The following is a 16,625-nucleotide window of genomic DNA, read 5'->3' as shown; positions in this document are numbered from 1 at the left end:
TGTTTGACACTTTTTGCTGGAGTCTAGTTTGGCCTGCGTCACCTTCAAATAGGATCTTTTCAGTTGCCCTTAAAGCTTACGGCCATACTACCCTGAAAACGCCCGATCTCGTCCGATTTCGGAAGCTAAGCAGGGGCTGGCCTGGTTAGTACTTGGATGGGAGACCGCCTGGGAATACCAGGTGCTGTAAGCTTTTTATGGTTTCTGCTCTTGCCTGACAGCAGAGGGCGCTGTTTGACACTTTTTGCTGGAGTCTAGTTTGGCCTGCGTCGCCTTCAAATAGGATCTTTTCAGTTGCCTTGGCATCTTACGGCCATACTACCCTGAAAACCCCCGATCTCATTCGATCTCGGAAGCTAAGCAGGGGCGGGCCTGGTTAGTACTTGGATGGGAGACCGCCTGGGAATACCAGGTGCTGTAAGCTTTTAATGGTTTCTGCTCTTGCCTGAAAGCAGAGGGCGATGTTTGACACTTTTTGCTGGAGTCTAGTTTGGCCTGCGTCGCCTTCAAATAGGATCTTTTCAGTTGACCTGGCAGCTTACGGCCATACTACCCTGAAAACGCCCGATCTCGGAAGCTAAGCAGGGGCGGGCCTGGTTAGTACTTGGATGGGAGACCACCTGGGAATACCAGGTGCTGTAAGGTTTTTATGGTTTCTGCTCTTGCCTGAAAGCAAAGGGCGCTGTTTGACACTTTTTGCTAGAGTCTAGTTTGGCCTGCGTCACCTTCAAATAGGATCTTTTCAGTTGACCTGGCAGCTTACGGACATACTACCCTGAAAAAGCCCGATCTCGTCCGATCTCGGAAGCTAAGCAGGGGCGGGCCTGGTTAGTACTTGGATGGGAGACCGCCTGGGAATACCAGGTGCTGTAAGCTTTATATGGTTTCTGCTCTTGCCTGACAGCAGAGGGCGCTGTTTGACACTTTTTGCTGGAGTCTAGTTTGGCCTGCGTCGCCTTCAAATAGGATCTTTTCAGTTGATCTGGCAGCTTACGGCCATACTACCCTGAAAACGCCCGATCTCGGACGCTAAGCAGGGGCGGGCCTGGTTAGTACTTGGATGGGAGACCGCCTGGGAATACCAGGTGCTGTAAGCTTTTTATGGTTTCTGCTCTTGCCTGACAGCAAAGGGCGCTGTTTGACACTTATTGCCAGAGACTAGTTTGGCCTGCGTCACCTTCAAATAGGATCTTTTCAGTTGACCTGGCATCTTACGGACGTACTACCCTGAAAACGCCCGATCTCGTCCGATCTCGGAAGCTAAGCAGGGGCGGGCCTGGTTAGTACTTGGATGGGAGACCGCCTGGGAATACCAGGTGCTGTAAGCTTTTTATGGTTTCTGCTCTTGCCTGACAGCAGAGGGCGCTGTTTGACACTTTTTGCTGGAGTCTAGTTTGGCCTGCGTCGCCTTCAAATAGGATCTTTTCAGTTGACCTGGCAGCTTACGGCCAAACTACCCTGAAAATGCCCGATCTCGTCCGATCTCGTAAGCTAAACAGGGGTGGGCCTGGTTAGTACTTGGATGGGAGACCGCCTGGGAATACCAGGTGCTGTGAGCTTTTTATGGTTTCTGCTCTTGCCTGACTGCAGAGGGCGCTGTTTGACACTTTTTGCTGGAGTCTAGTTTGGCCTGCGTCGCCTTCAAATAGGATCTTTTCAGTTGATCTGGCAGCTTACGGCCATACTACCCTGAAAACGCCCGATCTCGTCCGATCTCGTAAGCTAAACAGGGGTGGGCCTGGTTAGTACTTGGATGGGAGACCGCCTGGGAATACCAGGTGCTGTAAGCTTTTTATGGTTTCTGCTCTTGCCTGACAGCAGAGGGCGCTGTTTGACACTATTTCCTGGAGTCTAGTTTGGCCTGCGTCGCCTTCAAATAGGATCTTTTCAGTTGCCTTGGCAGCTTACAGCCATACTACCCTGAAAACGCCCGATCTCATCCGATCTCGGAAGCTAAGCAGGGGCGGGCCTGGTTAGTACTTGGATGGGAGACCGCCTAGGAATACCAGGTGCTGTAAGCTTTTTATGGTTTCTGCTCTTGCCTGAAAGCAGAGGGCGCTGTTTGACACTTTTTGCTGGAGTCTAGTTTGGCCTGCGTCGCCTTCAAATAGGATCTTTTAAGTTGCCCTGGCAGCTTACGGCCATACTACCCTGAAAACGGCCGATCTCGGAAGCTAAGCAGGGGCGGGCCTGGTTAGTACTTGGATGGGAGACCGCCTGGGAATACCAGGTGCTGTAAGCTTTTTATGGTTTCTGCTCTTGCCTGACAGCAAAGGGCGCTGTTTGACACTTTTTGTCAGAGTCTAGTTTGGCATGCGTCACCTTCAAATAGGATCTTTTCAGTTGACCTGGCAGTTTACAGCCATACTACCCTGAAACGCCCGATCTCGTCCGATCTCGTCCGATCTCGGAAGCTAAGCAGGGGTGGTCCTGGTTAGTACTTGGATGGGAGACCGCCTGGGAATACCAGGTGCTGTAAGCTTTTTATGGTTTCTGCTCTTGCCTGACAGCAGAGGGCGCTGTTTTACACTTTTTGCTGGAGTCTAGTTTGGCCTGCGTCGCCGTCAAATAAGATTTTTTCAGTTGCCCTTAAAGCTTACGGCCATACTACCCTGAAAACGCCCGATCTCGTCCGATCTCGGAAGCTAAGCAGGGGCTGGCCTGGTTAGTACTTGGATGGGAGACCGCCTGGGAATACTAGTGCTGTAAGCTTTTTATGGTTTCTGCTCTTGCCTGACAGCAGAGGGCGCTGTTTGACACTTTTTGCTGGAGTCTAGTTTGGCCTGCGTCACCTTCAAATAGGATCTTTTCAGTTGACCTGGCAGCTTACGGCCATACTACCCTTAAAACGCCTGATCTCGTCCGATTTCGGAAGCTAAGCAGGGGCTGGCCTGGTTAGTACTTGGATGGGAGACCGCCTGGGAATACCAGGTGCTGTAAGCTTTTTATGGTTTCTGCTCTTGCCTGACAGCAGAGGGCGCTGTTTGACACTTTTTGCTGGAGTCTAGTTTGGCCTGCGTCACCTTCAAATAGGATCTTTTCAGTTGCCCTTAAAGCTTACGGCCATACTACCCTGAAAACGCCCGATCTCGTCCGATTTCGGAAGCTAAGCAGGGGCTGGCCTGGTTAGTACTTGGATGGGAGACCGCCTGGGAATACCAGGTGCTGTAAGCTTTTTATGGTTTCTGCTCTTGCCTGACAGCAGAGGGCGCTGTTTGACACTTTTTGCTGGAGTCTAGTTTGGCCTGCGTCGCCTTCAAATAGGATCTTTTCAGTTGCCTTGGCATCTTACGGCCATACTACCCTGAAAACCCCCGATCTCATTCGATCTCGGAAGCTAAGCAGGGGCGGGCCTGGTTAGTACTTGGATGGGAGACCGCCTGGGAATACCAGGTGCTGTAAGCTTTTAATGGTTTCTGCTCTTGCCTGAAAGCAGAGGGCGATGTTTGACACTTTTTGCTGGAGTCTAGTTTGGCCTGCGTCGCCTTCAAATAGGATCTTTTCAGTTGACCTGGCAGCTTACGGCCATACTACCCTGAAAATGCCCGATCTCGTCCGATCTCGTAAGCTAAACAGGGGTGGGCCTGGTTAGTACTTGGATGGGAGACCGCCTGGGAATACCAGGTGCTGTAAGCTTTTTATGGTTTCTGCTCTTGCCTGACTGCAGAGGGCGCTGTTTGACACTTTTTGCTGGAGTCTAGTTTGGCCTGCGTCGCCTTCAAATAGGATCTTTTCAGTTGACCTGGCAGCTTACGGCCAAACTACCCTGAAAACGCCCGATCTCGGACGCTAAGCAGGGGCGGGCCTGGTTAGTACTTGGATGGGAGACCGCCTGGGAATACCAGGTGCTGTAAGCTTTTTATGGTTTCTGCTCTTGCCTGACAGCAGAGGGCGCTGTTTGACACTTTTTGCTGTAGTCTAGTTTGGCCTGCGTCACCTTCAAATAGGATCTTTTCAGTTGACCTGGCAGCTTACGGCCATACTACCCTTAAAACGCCTGATCTCGTCCGATCTCGGAAGCAAAGCAGGGGCGGGCCTGGTTAGTACTTGGATGGGAGACCGCCTGGTAATACCAGGTGCTGTAAGCTTTTTATGGTTTCTGCTATTGCCTGACAGCAGAGGGCGCTGTTTGACACTTTTTGCTGGAGTCTAGTTTGGCCTGCGTCACCTTCAAATAGGATCTTTTCAGTTCACCTGGCAGCTTACGGCCATACTACCCTGAAAACGCCCGATCTCGGAAGCTAAGCAGGGGCGGGCCTGGTTAGTACTTGGATGGGAGACCGCCTGGGAATACCAGGTGCTGTAAGGTTTTTATGGTTTCTGCTCTTGCCTGAAAGCAAAGGGCGCTGTTTGACACTTTTTGCTAGAGTCTAGTTTGGCCTGCGTCACCTTCAAATAGGATCTTTTCAGTTGACCTGGCAGCTTACGGACATACTACCCTGAAAAAGCCCGATCTCGTCCGATCTCGGAAGCTAAGCAGGGGCGGGCCTGGTTAGTACTTGGATGGGAGACCGCCTGGGAATACCAGGTGCTGTAAGCTTTATATGGTTTCTGCTCTTGCCTGACAGCAGAGGGCGCTGTTTGACACTTTTTGCTGGAGTCTAGTTTGGCCTGCGTCGCCTTCAAATAGGATCTTTTCAGTTGATCTGGCAGCTTACGGCCATACTACCCTGAAAACGCCCGATCTCGGACGCTAAGCAGGGGCGGGCCTGGTTAGTACTTGGATGGGAGACCGCCTGGGAATACCAGGTGCTGTAAGCTTTTTATGGTTTCTGCTCTTGCCTGACAGCAAAGGGCGCTGTTTGACACTTATTGCCAGAGACTAGTTTGGCCTGCGTCACCTTCAAATAGGATCTTTTCAGTTGACCTGGCATCTTGCGGACGTACTACCCTGAAAACGCCCGATCTCGTCCGATCTCGGAAGCTAAGCAGGGGCGGGCCTTGTTAGTACTTGGATGGGAGACCGCCTGGGAATACCAGGTGCTGCAAGCTTTTTATGGTTTCTGCTCTTGCCTGACAGCAGAGGGCGCTGTTTGACACTTTTTGCTGGAGTCTAGTTTGGCCTGCGTCGCCTTCAAATAGGATCTTTTCAGTTGACCTGGCAGCTTACGGCCAAACTACCCTGAAAATGCCCGATCTCGTCCGATCTCGTAAGCTAAACAGGGGTGGGCCTGGTTAGTACTTGGATGGGAGACCGCCTGGGAATACCAGGTGCTGTGAGCTTTTTATGGTTTCTGCTCTTGCCTGACTGCAGAGGGCGCTGTTTGACACTTTTTGCTGGAGTCTAGTTTGGCCTGCGTCGCCTTCAAATAGGATCTTTTCAGTTGATCTGGCAGCTTACGGCCATACTACCCTGAAAACGCCCGATCTCGTCCGATCTCGTAAGCTAAACAGGGGTGGGCCTGGTTAGTACTTGGATGGGAGACCGCCTGGGAATAGCAGGTGCTGTAAGCTTTTTATGGTTTCTGCTCTTGCCTGACAGCAGAGGGCGCTGTTTGACACTATTTCCTGGAGTCTAGTTTGGCCTGCGTCGCCTTCAAATAGGATCTTTTCAGTTGCCTTGGCAGCTTACAGCCATACTACCCTGAAAACGCCCGATCTCATCCGATCTCGGAAGCTAAGCAGGGGCGGGCCTGGTTAGTACTTGGATGGGAGACCGCCTAGGAATACCAGGTGCTGTAAGCTTTTTATGGTTTCTGCTCTTGCCTGAAAGCAGAGGGCGCTGTTTGACACTTTTTGCTGGAGTCTAGTTTGGCCTGCGTCGCCTTCAAATAGGATCTTTTAAGTTGCCCTGGCAGCTTACGGCCATACTACCCTGAAAACGGCCGATCTCGGAAGCTAAGCAGGGGCGGGCCTGGTTAGTACTTGGATGGGAGACCGCCTGGGAATACCAGGTGCTGTAAGGTTTTTATGGTTTCTGCTCTTGCCTGAAAGCAAAGGGCGCTGTTTGACACTTTTTGCTGTAGTCTAGTTTGGCCTGCGTCACCTTCAAATAGGATCTTTTCAGTTGACCTGGCAGCTTACGGCCATACTACCCTTAAAACGCCTGATCTCGTCCGATCTCGGAAGCAAAGCAGGGGCGGGCCTGGTTAGTACTTGGATGGGAGACCGCCTGGGAATACCAGGTGCTGTAAGCTTTTTATGGTTTCTGCTATTGCCTGACAGCAGAGGGCGCTGTTTGACACTTTTTGCTGGAGTCTAGTTTGGCCTGCGTCACCTTCAAATAGGATCTTTTCAGTTCACCTGGCAGCTTACGGCCATACTACCCTGAAAACGCCCGATCTCGGAAGCTAAGCAGGGGCGGGCCTGGTTAGTACTTGGATGGGAGACCGCCTGGGAATACCAGGTGCTGTAAGGTTTTTATGGTTTCTGCTCTTGCCTGAAAGCAAAGGGCGCTGTTTGACACTTTTTGCTAGAGTCTAGTTTGGCCTGCGTCACCTTCAAATAGGATCTTTTCAGTTGACCTGGCAGCTTACGGACATACTACCCTGAAAAAGCCCGATCTCGTCCGATCTCGGAAGCTAAGCAGGGGCGGGCCTGGTTAGTACTTGGATGGGAGACCGCCTGGGAATACCAGGTGCTGTAAGCTTTATATGGTTTCTGCTCTTGCCTGACAGCAGAGGGCGCTGTTTGACACTTTTTGCTGGAGTCTAGTTTGGCCTGCGTCGCCTTCAAATAGGATCTTTTCAGTTGATCTGGCAGCTTACGGCCATACTACCCTGAAAATGCCCGATCTCGTCCGATCTCGTAAGCTAAACAGGGGTGGGCCTGGTTAGTACTTGGATGGGAGACCGCCTGGGAATACCAGGTGCTGTGAGCTTTTTATGGTTTCTGCTCTTGCCTGACTGCAGAGGGCGCTGTTTGACACTTTTTGCTGGAGTCTAGTTTGGCCTGCGTCGCCTTCAAATAGGATCTTTTCAGTTGATCTGGCAGCTTACGGCCATACTACCCTGAAAACGCCCGATCTCGTCCGATCTCGTAAGCTAAACAGGGGTGGGCCTGGTTAGTACTTGGATGGGAGACCGCCTGGGAATACCAGGTGCTGTAAGCTTTTTATGGTTTCTGCTCTTGCCTGACAGCAGAGGGCGCTGTTTGACACTATTTCCTGGAGTCTAGTTTGGCCTGCGTCGCCTTCAAATAGGATCTTTTCAGTTGCCTTGGCAGCTTACAGCCATACTACCCTGAAAACGCCCGATCTCATCCGATCTCGGAAGCTAAGCAGGGGCGGGCCTGGTTAGTACTTGGATGGGAGACCGCCTAGGAATACCAGGTGCTGTAAGCTTTTTATGGTTTCTGCTCTTGCCTGAAAGCAGAGGGCGCTGTTTGACACTTTTTGCTGGAGTCTAGTTTGGCCTGCGTCGCCTTCAAATAGGATCTTTTAAGTTGCCCTGGCAGCTTACGGCCATACTACCCTGAAAACGGCCGATCTCGGAAGCTAAGCAGGGGCGGGCCTGGTTAGTACTTGGATGGGAGACCGCCTGGGAATACCAGGTGCTGTAAGCTTTTTATGGTTTCTGCTCTTGCCTGACAGCAAAGGGCGCTGTTTGACACTTTTTGTCAGAGTCTAGTTTGGCATGCGTCACCTTCAAATAGGATCTTTTCAGTTGACCTGGCAGTTTACAGCCATACTACCCTGAAACGCCCGATCTCGTCCGATCTCGTCCGATCTCGGAAGCTAAGCAGGGGTGGTCCTGGTTAGTACTTGGATGGGAGACCGCCTGGGAATACCAGGTGCTGTAAGCTTTTTATGGTTTCTGCTCTTGCCTGACAGCAGAGGGCGCTGTTTTACACTTTTTGCTGGAGTCTAGTTTGGCCTGCGTCGCCGTCAAATAAGATTTTTTCAGTTGCCCTTAAAGCTTACGGCCATACTACCCTGAAAACGCCCGATCTCGTCCGATCTCGGAAGCTAAGCAGGGGCTGGCCTGGTTAGTACTTGGATGGGAGACCGCCTGGGAATACTAGTGCTGTAAGCTTTTTATGGTTTCTGCTCTTGCCTGACAGCAGAGGGCGCTGTTTGACACTTTTTGCTGGAGTCTAGTTTGGCCTGCGTCACCTTCAAATAGGATCTTTTCAGTTGACCTGGCAGCTTACGGCCATACTACCCTTAAAACGCCTGATCTCGTCCGATCTCCGAAGCTAAGCAGCTGCGGGCCTGGTTAGTACTTGGATGGGAGACCGCCTGGGAATACCAGGTGCTGTAAGCTTTTTATGGTTTCTGCTCTTGCCTGACAGCAGAGGGCGCTGTTTGACACTTTTTGCTGGAGTCTAGTTTGGCCTGCGTCACCTTCAAATAGGATCTTTTCAGTTCACCTGGCAGCTTAAGGCCATACTACCCTGAAAACGCCCGATCTCGGAAGCTAAGCAGGGGCGGGCCTGGTTAGTACTTGGATGGGAGACCGCCTGGGAATACCAGGTACTGTAAGGTTTTTATGGTTTCTGCTCTTGCCTGACAGCAAAGGGCGCTGTTTGACACTTTTTGCTAGAGTCTAGTTTGGCCTGCGTCACCTTCAAATAGGATCTTTTCAGTTGACCTGGCAGCTTACGGCCATACTACCCTTAAAACGCCCGATCACTGATTGGTGATTGAGTGCAGGTGAGAGTGTGAGCAAACAAGAGGCAACCCTGAGTGTGTACTCCCTGTCTTCCGATTTCTTTTGAAGAATTTTTTCCAAATTTCCGCCTAAAACGTAATACTTGTACGAAGCAACCCCACGCCCCCACCACCACCAACCGCGGCTGGGGGGGGTGGGTGTCAAATGATGCCGGGGCCTATAAGAGGGAAAATGGAGCGAGCAGAGAAGAAAAGCGTGGACGAGACAACAAATGCAGACAACAAGTATGAAAGACAATTAACAGTGGCAGTGGAAGTAGTAGGACAGGAAAAAGTAACGATGATGGAGATATGTAAGAAAATTAGAGAAGAATGTGGACGAGTGGTGGGATGCCGCCAAAAATCCCTGACAAAATTCGAAGTTACTACAGAAGACAAAAAAGGAAAGGACCGTCTGCTGGACGGCATCACATTGAAGACCAATAAGATTATAGCGTCAGAAATTCGTAATGACGAGCTCGTCGTCTCGTTCCTTGGCCTTCCAGTGTACATTGAAGATGAGGTGATCCTGAAGAAGCTGGAGGAATGGGGAGTTCAGGCAGTGTCCACCATCAGAAGGCGCATGTGGCCAGGCACCGACATTGCAGACGGAACACGCTACCTAAAGGTGCGCTTCAACGAAAAAGTCCGCTCCCTACCATTTGCAACTAAGTTTGAGACCCTCGAGGGGGAAGAACACTTTCGGGTGCTACACGACCGCCAGAGGAAGGTATGCAGATTGTGCATCCAGCCCGGCCACATTATCCGAGATTGCCCGGAGTTTAAGTGCTTTAAATGTGGCGAGCAAGGCCACTACGCCAGAGAGTGTGAGGAGAATGAAAGGGGCGATCGCGGCCCATTGCCGATGCAGGCTGAGGCGGTGCTGGGGGGCGGCTTGACAGCAGAGGCGGAGATGCTGGTTGAGGGAGCGCTGGAGAGAGACATGGAAACGCCGGCAGCTACAGTGCTAAGTGAAGGAGAAGAAAAGAGAATGGAGAGGATGCCAACGCCAATGGAGGTGGCAGCGGCGGCGACGATGACAGCAGCAACGGCAGCTGCGGTGACAGCGACGGCGGCTGCGGTGACAGAGACGGTGGCGGAGGAGGCGGCTGAGGCGGCAGCGACAACGGCAGCGACAACGGCGGCGGCTGAGGCGGCTGAGGCGGCAGCGACGACGGCGGCGGCTGAGGCGGCGGCGGCTGAGGCGGCAGCGACGACGACGACTGAGGCAGCAGCGATGACGACGACGGCGGCCGAGGCGGCAGCGACGACGACGACAACACCAGCGACGAAGACGAGGAGAACGGCGGGAGCGGTGACAAAAGCGGAAACAGGGAACGACGGAGCAAAAGCAGGCCCCAGCACGGCGAGGGACGACGACGGGGGCGACGAAGCCACAGGCAGGTGGGAGGAAATGGGCGACCTTTCGAGCCCGGATGAAATGGAGATCCAACAGCTTAAAAGTTACAAGAGGAAAAAAGAGAGAAAACTGTATAGAATGTAAGGTAGATAATTCCCACCCACAAAAGATAATGAACGCCGTGACAATTTCAAATTTAAACATAAACGGCGTCAGAAATATGAACAAACTTGAAAGAGCACTACACAGACTAGACGCGGACATAGTATGCTTGCAAGAGACAAGATGGACAAACGAACTCCTCCCGGAAATACGAAAGAGATGGACAGGGCCGATATTCGTTAACAACAAGACACAAAAGTCATGCGGCGTAGCCATACTCCTAAAAGAGAACTGCGTTGAAAATGCGGTCCAAATACAAACAAACAGCGAAGGAAGAGCGCTAATTGTAGACTTCATGCGGGCCAAAATAAAATACAGGTTGATAAACATCTACGCATCGAATAATGAAATCGAAAGGAAGGCTTTCTTCGAATGGCTGGGCCCCTTATGCATACCAAACACGCTGCTGGTAGGGGACTTTAACGTACGCTGCACCAGGATGGACGCTTGCAGCGCCTCCACCTTCAAACCCGATGTCTCCCGAGCAGCCCTACTCAGCCTGCTAAAAGACAAAAACCTTGTTGACGTGTGGAGGAACGACAACCCCAACCAAAGAGGGTATACAAGAAAACAGGTGGTGCGGAAAAAACTGAAACAGAGTAGAATAGACCTGTGTATTGCAAAGGAAGAAATTATAGGACATGTACGCGAACTGAAGTGGGAGTTTACAGAATTAAGCGACCACGCTATCATGACATTAACCTTAGGGCCCAAAGGGGAGGGGAAGGGCGGGGGAACCTGGTGCCTCAACTCCTCGCTAGTACAAGACCCGGCATACAAAAATAAGATAACCACCCTGCTCCAAAGTGAACTTGTGCAGGAGTTGATGGAGGACGATGCCATCCAAGGATGGGAGACGATAAAGACTTTCATCAAAAAGCAGAGCATAAAATTTGCCAAACGGAAAAAGCAAATAGACAACGAAAACAGAGTAATGCTGGAAAGCAAAATAGCAATAGAGGAAAAAAAGATAGAAGAAATACCAAAATATAACATCGAAAAATACATCCAATTAAAAAAGGAATTGGCCGTATACGAAAAAGAAAGGTGCGAAGGCGCAATCATCAGAAGTAAAGCGCTTTGGGCAGCAAAGGGCGAAAAGTACACCAGTTTCTTCTTAAACCTTGAGAAAGAAAAACAGAGGAAAATGTACATAAAACAACTAGAAGACAAAAAGGGCCAAACAACCTCAGATTTTGTTGAAATCCTCGAAATCACGAGAGACTACTATGCAGACCTCTTCACAGGAGGCCAAATCAACGAACAAAGCGCAGATGAGATCATAGAAAGAGTCACCGCAAAGGTGACCGAGGCCGGAAGACGCGCCTGTGAAAGAGACATACGCATAGCGGATATAGAAAAAGCAATTAAAGAACTGCAGCCCCGCAAAAGTCCCGGAAGCGACGGCCTTACGGCCGAATTGTACAAAGCATTCACCGTTACGCTGGCACCCATGCTGCACAAAGTATACCAACGCATGGAGGAGAGGGGAGAGATGCCGACCTCTATGGCCACGGGCATCATCACCCTCATCCACAAAAAAGGCGACAGGGAAAAACTAGAGAACTACAGGCCAATAAGCCTGCTAAATGTGGATTATAAAATACTCGCCAAAGTGTTAGCAAACAGGCTAAAAGGAGTCTTAAAAGAAATTATCTCACCCACCCAGGCGTACAGTGTGCCGGGAAGAGATATCACAGACACAGTGAGAACCGTGCAAAACGTGGTGGAACACATGAAGGAAGAAAGCGGGATAGTGATCAGCCTAGACTTGAATAAAGCCTTCGACAGGGTGGAGCACCCTTTCATATGGAAGACGATGCAAAAAGTAGGGGTGGGCAAAAGGATGCTACGATGGCTGCAGCTGCTGTACGGGCAGGCGAGAAGTTGCGTGAAAATAAATGGCACAATGACAGACACCTTCCCCCTGACGAGATCGGTGAGACAAGGCTGCCCGCTATCCGCCCCGCTATTCACCATTGCGGTAGAACCCCTCGCCGCTCTCATAAAAACCACCAGAGAAATAAAGGGAGTGGCGATACCGGGAGGAGGGCGGAGCGTCATCCACCAATACGCGGATGACACAACCCTGACTCTGAAAGACGCCGAGGATGTGCGCAATGCAATGGGATGCGTGGAAAAATACGGGAGGGCAGCGGGCGCAAAAATTAATATGGACAAGTCCGAGATTTTATACATCGGCAACCTTGAGGGACAGAAATGCGATCTGCCGTTTAAGGAGGCACAAGACTGCATAAAGATCATCGGCATATATATAGGCGCAAACGACAAACAAGTGACCAACTTGACATGGACGGGAACCTTAAACAAGATCAAACAGACCGTAAACAGATGGAGAGCACGAAAGCTGACCCTAAAAGGGAGGGTGGTCATCATAAACTCTCTGTTAATGTCCAAACTGGTATATGCCCTGGGAGTGGTGAGCCTGCCCCAGTGGGCAGCGGCCGAAGCAGAGAGAACCATATGCGACTTCCTGTGGGAGGGGAAAGGCGTGCGCATTGCACAAAAAACCCTGATAGGACAGTATAAAGAGGGCGGGCTAAAACTGGTGGACTTACAGACCAAAAAAGCGGCAATCAGAACCAGGATGGTGATAAAATATTTGCAGGGAGAAACAGACTGTGGGTGGAAGCCCTTCTTCCGAGAGACCCTCTTCAAATATGGACGGTGTGGGCAATACAGCCTACTGATGGACCTGAGAGGGAGGCTGCACGAGGGCACCCCCACCTTCTTTAAAGAAGTCATGGAGGCCTGGGGTAGGCTTGTGCATGACTTTGTGTACACAAACCACACAAAAAACAAAGTGATGAGCCAGCCGGTCTTTCAAAACCCCCAGATCGTAAAGGAAGGAAAAGTACTGTATAACAAAGTCTTCTTTTCAGCAGGACTAAGACAAATTAAAGACTTTGTATATGAGGTCATACCGGGCTTCCTGAGGGAGCAAGCCATTATAGACAGTGTACACGAATATGACGATGAAATACCGGAAAGAACAATAAAGAACGAATACAATAAAATAAAGATGGCCATCCCAAAAGCTTGGCAAAGGCACATAAATAGCCAAGAAACAGGTAAAGAAACAGATGAGCTACCTGGAATTATGCTAAAAACCAAAGAAAAAGAGATCAACATAGAAACATGCACAGTGAAAACACTCTATTGGGCCCTTGTGAGCAAGGCCTTTAAAAGGCCAACCGCTGAGCTCCTCTGGCCGAAAGTGTTCAGCCACATAAAAGGACAGGACATATGGATGATGGGAAACTGTAAATACAACAATCAGGAATGCGCCGACCTGGACTTCAAAATAAAACATAATAGGATATACACAAACGAAGTAATACACCAAATCAATAAAAACGTAGGAAGGGAGTGTAATGTGTGCGGCAGCGAGGTGGAAAGCCTGCTGCACTTATTTGTGAACTGTAAAGAACTGAATGTATTTGTGGACAGACTAAAAGGTACAATGGAGAGGAATTGGAAAAGCGACTTCACCCGAACCGTGAGATGGAAGGAAGAACTCCTGCTCGGCCACAGAGGAGGCCAGCAAGGGGTGAACATCAACCTATGGAACTTCATGTTGAGCCACGCCAGGTACGCTATCTGGATGAGGCGGAACCTTGCAAAGTTCGAAAAAAAAAAAATATCCGTATGGACATATTTTGAAGCTATTGTAAGGAGGGATGTGTCATTATGCCGGACCGCTGACCAAGAAAAGTTTGAGAGCTCCTTCATAGAAGGGAGCGGTCTGATCTTGATAGCAGACAATAACAAAATTGTGTTCAACCTATAGGAGAGGGAAAACAAAAAAAAAAAAAAAAACTCTCAACCTACAGGAGGGGAAGGAAAAAAAAAAAAAAAAAAAAAAAAAATCTTGGACAAACAGGCTGTGCCTGGACTGAGAGTTGTCAATGTGGACGTGTAATAACATGAAAGAATGGTATAATTGTGTATATAGTATGTTGATGTATGCATATCTGTGACGTACTGTGGTATGTTCAATAATAAAAAAAAAAAAAAAAAAAAAAAAAAGCCCGATCTCGTCCGATCTCGGAAGCTAAGCAGGGGCGGGCCTGGTTAGTACTTGGATGGGAGACCGCCTGGGAATACCAGGCGCTGTAAGCTTTATATGGTTTCTGCTCTTGCCTGACAGCAGAGGGCGCTGTTTGACACTTTTTGCTGGAGTCTAGTTTGGCCTGCGTCGCCTTCAAATAGGATCTTTTCAGTTGATCTGGCAGCTTACGGCCATACTACCCTGAAAACGCCCGATCTCGTCCGATCTTGGAAACTAAGCAGGGGCGGGCCTGGTTAGTACTTGGATGGGAGACCGCCTGGGAATACCAGGTGCTGTAAGCTTTTTATGGTTTCTGCTCTTGCCTGACAGCAGAGGGCGCTGTTTGACACTTTTTGCTGGAGTCTAGTTTGGCCTGCGTCACCTTCAAATAGGATCTTTTCAGTTGACCTGGCAGCTTACGGCCATACAACCCTGAAAACGCCCGATCTCGGAAGCTAAGCAGGGGCGGGCCTGGTTAGTACTTGGATGGGAGACCGCCTGGGAATACCAGGTGCTGTAAGCTTTTTATGGTTTCTGCTCTTGCCTGACAGCAGAGGGCGCTGTTTGACACTTTTTGCTGGAGTAAAGTTTGGCCTGCGTCACCTTCAAATAGGATCTTTTCAGTTCACCTGGCAGCTTACGGCCATACTTCCCTGAAAAAGCCCGATCTCGGAAGCTAAGCAGGGGCGGGCCTGGTTAGTACTTGGATGGGAGACCGCCTGGGAATACCAGGTGCTGTAAGCTTTTTATGGTTTCTGCTCTTGCCTGACAGCAGAGGGCGCTGTTTGACACTTTTTGCTGGAGTCTAGTTTGGCCTGCGTCGCCTTCAAATAGGATCTTTTCAGTTGCCTTGGCAGCTTACAGCCATACTACCCTGAAAACGCCCGATCTCGTCCGATCTCGGAAGCTAAGCAGGGGCGGGCCTGGTTAGTACTTGGATGGGAGACCGCCTGGGAATACCAGGTGCTGTAAGCTTTTTATGGTTTCTGCTCTTGCCTGACAGCAGAGGGCGCTGTTTGACACTTTTTGCTGGAGTCTAGTTTGGCCTGCGTCGCCTTCAAATAGGATCTTTTCAGTTGACCTCGCAGCTTACGGTCATACTACCCTGAAAATGCCCGATCTCGTCCGATCTCGTAAGCTAAACAGGGGTGGGCCTGGTTAGTACTTGGATGGGAGACCGCCTGGGAATACCAGGTGCTGTAAGCTTTTTATGGTTTCTGCTCTTGCCTGACTGCAGAAGGCGCTGTTTGACACTTTTTGCTGGAGTCTAGTTTGACCTGCGTCGCCTTCAAATAGGATCTTTTCAGTTGCCTTGGCAGCTTACAGCCATACTACCCTGAAAACGCCCGATCTCATCCGATCTCGGAAGCTAAGCAGGTGCGGGCCTGGTTAGTACTTGGATGGGAGACCGCCTGGGAATACCAGATGCTGTAAGCTTTTTATGGTTTCTGCTCTTGCCTGACAGCAGAGGGCGCTGTTTGACACTTTTTGCTGGAGTCTAGTTTGGCCTGCGTCGCCTTCAAATAGGATCTTTTCAGTTGATCTGGCAGCTTACGGCCATACTACCCTGAAAACGCCCGATCTCGTCCAATCTCGTAAGCTAAACAGGGGTGGGCCTGGTTAGTACTTGGATGGGAGACCGCCTGGGAATACCAGGTGCTGTAAGCTTTTTATGGTTTCTGCTCTTGCCTGACAGCAGAGGGCGCTGTTTGACACTTTTTGCTGGAGTCTAGTTTGGCCTGCGTCGCCTTCAAATAGGATCTTTTCAGTTGCCTTGGCAGCTTACAGCCATACTACCCTGAAAACGCCTGATCTCATCCGATCTCGGAAGCTAAGCAGGGGCGGGCCTGGTTAGTACTTGGATGGGAGACCGCCTGGGAATACCAGGTGCTGTAAGCTTTTTATGGTTTCTGCTCTTGCCTGACAGCAGAGGGCGCTGTTTGACACTTTTTGCTGGAGTAAAGTTAGGCCTGCGTCGCCTTCAAATAGGATCTTTTCTGTTCACCTGGCAGCTTACGGCCATACTTCCCTGAAAAAGCCCGATCTCGGAAGCTAAGCAGGGGCGGGCCTGGTTAGTACTTGGATGGGAGACCGCCTGGGAATACCAGGTGCTGTAAGCTTTATATGGTTTCTGCTCTTGCCTGACAGCAGAGGGCGCTGTTTGGCACTTTTTGCTGGAGTCTAGTTTGGCCTGCGTCACCTTCAAATAGGATCTTTTCAGTTGATCTGGCAGCTTACGGCCATACTAACCTGAAAACGCCCGATCTCGGACGCTAAGCAGGGGCGGGCCTGGTTAGTACTTGGATGGGAGACCGCCTGGGAATACCAGGTGCTGTAAGCTTTTTATGGTTTCTGCTCTTGCCTGACAGCAAAGGGCGCTGTTTGACACTTTTTGCCAGAGTCTAGTTTGGCCTGCGTCACCATCAAATAGGATCTTTTCA

The 16,625-nt window shown here is 50.4% G+C and overlaps 31 non-coding genes and 16 pseudogenes across 31 annotated transcripts; all 47 read left to right on the top strand.

The window, feature by feature from the left end:
- The first annotated feature begins 74 nt into the window (after positions 1 to 74).
- On the top strand, positions 75 to 193 carry LOC131097605 (5S ribosomal RNA). Its single transcript, XR_009116503.1, has one exon. It is a non-coding gene; the product is annotated as a 5S ribosomal RNA (ribosomal RNA).
- Positions 194 to 305: 112 nt separating this feature from the next.
- Positions 306 to 424, top strand: LOC131142961 (5S ribosomal RNA). The gene has a single exon (XR_009133020.1). It is a non-coding gene; the product is annotated as a 5S ribosomal RNA (ribosomal RNA).
- Positions 425 to 536: 112 nt separating this feature from the next.
- Positions 537 to 645, top strand: LOC131141019 (5S ribosomal RNA; annotated as a pseudogene).
- Positions 646 to 757: 112 nt separating this feature from the next.
- Positions 758 to 876, top strand: LOC131098860 (5S ribosomal RNA). Its single transcript, XR_009117711.1, has one exon. It is a non-coding gene; the product is annotated as a 5S ribosomal RNA (ribosomal RNA).
- A 112-nt stretch (positions 877 to 988) lies between these two features.
- Positions 989 to 1,097, top strand: LOC131140812 (5S ribosomal RNA; annotated as a pseudogene).
- A 112-nt stretch (positions 1,098 to 1,209) lies between these two features.
- Positions 1,210 to 1,328, top strand: LOC131099178 (5S ribosomal RNA). The gene has a single exon (XR_009118015.1). It is a non-coding gene; the product is annotated as a 5S ribosomal RNA (ribosomal RNA).
- A 112-nt stretch (positions 1,329 to 1,440) lies between these two features.
- On the top strand, positions 1,441 to 1,559 carry LOC131099809 (5S ribosomal RNA). Its single transcript, XR_009118581.1, has one exon. It is a non-coding gene; the product is annotated as a 5S ribosomal RNA (ribosomal RNA).
- A 112-nt stretch (positions 1,560 to 1,671) lies between these two features.
- Positions 1,672 to 1,790, top strand: LOC131097481 (5S ribosomal RNA). Its single transcript, XR_009116384.1, has one exon. It is a non-coding gene; the product is annotated as a 5S ribosomal RNA (ribosomal RNA).
- Positions 1,791 to 1,902: 112 nt separating this feature from the next.
- Positions 1,903 to 2,021, top strand: LOC131101107 (5S ribosomal RNA). The gene has a single exon (XR_009119161.1). It is a non-coding gene; the product is annotated as a 5S ribosomal RNA (ribosomal RNA).
- A 112-nt stretch (positions 2,022 to 2,133) lies between these two features.
- Positions 2,134 to 2,242, top strand: LOC131141389 (5S ribosomal RNA; annotated as a pseudogene).
- Positions 2,243 to 2,354: 112 nt separating this feature from the next.
- On the top strand, positions 2,355 to 2,482 carry LOC131140845 (5S ribosomal RNA; annotated as a pseudogene).
- A 112-nt stretch (positions 2,483 to 2,594) lies between these two features.
- LOC131099487 (5S ribosomal RNA) lies at positions 2,595 to 2,712 on the top strand. The gene has a single exon (XR_009118316.1). It is a non-coding gene; the product is annotated as a 5S ribosomal RNA (ribosomal RNA).
- A 112-nt stretch (positions 2,713 to 2,824) lies between these two features.
- On the top strand, positions 2,825 to 2,943 carry LOC131099220 (5S ribosomal RNA). Its single transcript, XR_009118055.1, has one exon. It is a non-coding gene; the product is annotated as a 5S ribosomal RNA (ribosomal RNA).
- A 112-nt stretch (positions 2,944 to 3,055) lies between these two features.
- LOC131097604 (5S ribosomal RNA) lies at positions 3,056 to 3,174 on the top strand. Its single transcript, XR_009116502.1, has one exon. It is a non-coding gene; the product is annotated as a 5S ribosomal RNA (ribosomal RNA).
- Positions 3,175 to 3,286: 112 nt separating this feature from the next.
- Positions 3,287 to 3,405, top strand: LOC131142960 (5S ribosomal RNA). Its single transcript, XR_009133019.1, has one exon. It is a non-coding gene; the product is annotated as a 5S ribosomal RNA (ribosomal RNA).
- A 112-nt stretch (positions 3,406 to 3,517) lies between these two features.
- On the top strand, positions 3,518 to 3,636 carry LOC131098250 (5S ribosomal RNA). Its single transcript, XR_009117126.1, has one exon. It is a non-coding gene; the product is annotated as a 5S ribosomal RNA (ribosomal RNA).
- Positions 3,637 to 3,748: 112 nt separating this feature from the next.
- On the top strand, positions 3,749 to 3,857 carry LOC131141587 (5S ribosomal RNA; annotated as a pseudogene).
- Positions 3,858 to 3,969: 112 nt separating this feature from the next.
- On the top strand, positions 3,970 to 4,088 carry LOC131099984 (5S ribosomal RNA). Its single transcript, XR_009118755.1, has one exon. It is a non-coding gene; the product is annotated as a 5S ribosomal RNA (ribosomal RNA).
- Positions 4,089 to 4,200: 112 nt separating this feature from the next.
- On the top strand, positions 4,201 to 4,309 carry LOC131141156 (5S ribosomal RNA; annotated as a pseudogene).
- A 112-nt stretch (positions 4,310 to 4,421) lies between these two features.
- On the top strand, positions 4,422 to 4,540 carry LOC131098859 (5S ribosomal RNA). Its single transcript, XR_009117710.1, has one exon. It is a non-coding gene; the product is annotated as a 5S ribosomal RNA (ribosomal RNA).
- Positions 4,541 to 4,652: 112 nt separating this feature from the next.
- LOC131140811 (5S ribosomal RNA) lies at positions 4,653 to 4,761 on the top strand (annotated as a pseudogene).
- A 112-nt stretch (positions 4,762 to 4,873) lies between these two features.
- LOC131100175 (5S ribosomal RNA) lies at positions 4,874 to 4,992 on the top strand. Its single transcript, XR_009118939.1, has one exon. It is a non-coding gene; the product is annotated as a 5S ribosomal RNA (ribosomal RNA).
- A 112-nt stretch (positions 4,993 to 5,104) lies between these two features.
- LOC131099808 (5S ribosomal RNA) lies at positions 5,105 to 5,223 on the top strand. The gene has a single exon (XR_009118580.1). It is a non-coding gene; the product is annotated as a 5S ribosomal RNA (ribosomal RNA).
- Positions 5,224 to 5,335: 112 nt separating this feature from the next.
- LOC131098887 (5S ribosomal RNA) lies at positions 5,336 to 5,454 on the top strand. The gene has a single exon (XR_009117733.1). It is a non-coding gene; the product is annotated as a 5S ribosomal RNA (ribosomal RNA).
- Positions 5,455 to 5,566: 112 nt separating this feature from the next.
- LOC131101095 (5S ribosomal RNA) lies at positions 5,567 to 5,685 on the top strand. Its single transcript, XR_009119158.1, has one exon. It is a non-coding gene; the product is annotated as a 5S ribosomal RNA (ribosomal RNA).
- Positions 5,686 to 5,797: 112 nt separating this feature from the next.
- LOC131142200 (5S ribosomal RNA) lies at positions 5,798 to 5,906 on the top strand (annotated as a pseudogene).
- A 112-nt stretch (positions 5,907 to 6,018) lies between these two features.
- On the top strand, positions 6,019 to 6,137 carry LOC131098199 (5S ribosomal RNA). The gene has a single exon (XR_009117076.1). It is a non-coding gene; the product is annotated as a 5S ribosomal RNA (ribosomal RNA).
- Positions 6,138 to 6,249: 112 nt separating this feature from the next.
- LOC131141155 (5S ribosomal RNA) lies at positions 6,250 to 6,358 on the top strand (annotated as a pseudogene).
- A 112-nt stretch (positions 6,359 to 6,470) lies between these two features.
- On the top strand, positions 6,471 to 6,589 carry LOC131098858 (5S ribosomal RNA). The gene has a single exon (XR_009117709.1). It is a non-coding gene; the product is annotated as a 5S ribosomal RNA (ribosomal RNA).
- Positions 6,590 to 6,701: 112 nt separating this feature from the next.
- LOC131099014 (5S ribosomal RNA) lies at positions 6,702 to 6,820 on the top strand. The gene has a single exon (XR_009117856.1). It is a non-coding gene; the product is annotated as a 5S ribosomal RNA (ribosomal RNA).
- Positions 6,821 to 6,932: 112 nt separating this feature from the next.
- LOC131097480 (5S ribosomal RNA) lies at positions 6,933 to 7,051 on the top strand. Its single transcript, XR_009116383.1, has one exon. It is a non-coding gene; the product is annotated as a 5S ribosomal RNA (ribosomal RNA).
- A 112-nt stretch (positions 7,052 to 7,163) lies between these two features.
- LOC131101083 (5S ribosomal RNA) lies at positions 7,164 to 7,282 on the top strand. Its single transcript, XR_009119157.1, has one exon. It is a non-coding gene; the product is annotated as a 5S ribosomal RNA (ribosomal RNA).
- A 112-nt stretch (positions 7,283 to 7,394) lies between these two features.
- On the top strand, positions 7,395 to 7,503 carry LOC131141388 (5S ribosomal RNA; annotated as a pseudogene).
- A 112-nt stretch (positions 7,504 to 7,615) lies between these two features.
- LOC131140844 (5S ribosomal RNA) lies at positions 7,616 to 7,743 on the top strand (annotated as a pseudogene).
- Positions 7,744 to 7,855: 112 nt separating this feature from the next.
- Positions 7,856 to 7,973, top strand: LOC131099486 (5S ribosomal RNA). The gene has a single exon (XR_009118315.1). It is a non-coding gene; the product is annotated as a 5S ribosomal RNA (ribosomal RNA).
- Positions 7,974 to 8,085: 112 nt separating this feature from the next.
- On the top strand, positions 8,086 to 8,204 carry LOC131100332 (5S ribosomal RNA). Its single transcript, XR_009119076.1, has one exon. It is a non-coding gene; the product is annotated as a 5S ribosomal RNA (ribosomal RNA).
- Positions 8,205 to 8,316: 112 nt separating this feature from the next.
- On the top strand, positions 8,317 to 8,425 carry LOC131142461 (5S ribosomal RNA; annotated as a pseudogene).
- A 5,942-nt stretch (positions 8,426 to 14,367) lies between these two features.
- LOC131098444 (5S ribosomal RNA) lies at positions 14,368 to 14,486 on the top strand. Its single transcript, XR_009117317.1, has one exon. It is a non-coding gene; the product is annotated as a 5S ribosomal RNA (ribosomal RNA).
- A 112-nt stretch (positions 14,487 to 14,598) lies between these two features.
- Positions 14,599 to 14,707, top strand: LOC131140883 (5S ribosomal RNA; annotated as a pseudogene).
- Positions 14,708 to 14,819: 112 nt separating this feature from the next.
- On the top strand, positions 14,820 to 14,928 carry LOC131141532 (5S ribosomal RNA; annotated as a pseudogene).
- Positions 14,929 to 15,040: 112 nt separating this feature from the next.
- On the top strand, positions 15,041 to 15,159 carry LOC131099461 (5S ribosomal RNA). The gene has a single exon (XR_009118294.1). It is a non-coding gene; the product is annotated as a 5S ribosomal RNA (ribosomal RNA).
- Positions 15,160 to 15,271: 112 nt separating this feature from the next.
- Positions 15,272 to 15,390, top strand: LOC131098846 (5S ribosomal RNA). Its single transcript, XR_009117698.1, has one exon. It is a non-coding gene; the product is annotated as a 5S ribosomal RNA (ribosomal RNA).
- Positions 15,391 to 15,502: 112 nt separating this feature from the next.
- LOC131098865 (5S ribosomal RNA) lies at positions 15,503 to 15,621 on the top strand. Its single transcript, XR_009117716.1, has one exon. It is a non-coding gene; the product is annotated as a 5S ribosomal RNA (ribosomal RNA).
- Positions 15,622 to 15,733: 112 nt separating this feature from the next.
- LOC131099453 (5S ribosomal RNA) lies at positions 15,734 to 15,852 on the top strand. Its single transcript, XR_009118286.1, has one exon. It is a non-coding gene; the product is annotated as a 5S ribosomal RNA (ribosomal RNA).
- A 112-nt stretch (positions 15,853 to 15,964) lies between these two features.
- LOC131101222 (5S ribosomal RNA) lies at positions 15,965 to 16,083 on the top strand. The gene has a single exon (XR_009119174.1). It is a non-coding gene; the product is annotated as a 5S ribosomal RNA (ribosomal RNA).
- Positions 16,084 to 16,195: 112 nt separating this feature from the next.
- Positions 16,196 to 16,304, top strand: LOC131141531 (5S ribosomal RNA; annotated as a pseudogene).
- Positions 16,305 to 16,416: 112 nt separating this feature from the next.
- Positions 16,417 to 16,525, top strand: LOC131142103 (5S ribosomal RNA; annotated as a pseudogene).
- The last annotated feature ends 100 nt before the right edge of the window (positions 16,526 to 16,625 follow it).

This window comes from Doryrhamphus excisus, chromosome 13 (assembly GCF_030265055.1).
Source record: "Doryrhamphus excisus isolate RoL2022-K1 chromosome 13, RoL_Dexc_1.0, whole genome shotgun sequence".
NCBI classification, from domain to species: Eukaryota; Metazoa; Chordata; class Actinopteri; order Syngnathiformes; family Syngnathidae; genus Doryrhamphus; species Doryrhamphus excisus.
Note: the sequence above shows the minus strand (reverse complement) of the source record. Positions and strands in the feature narration are given on the sequence as shown.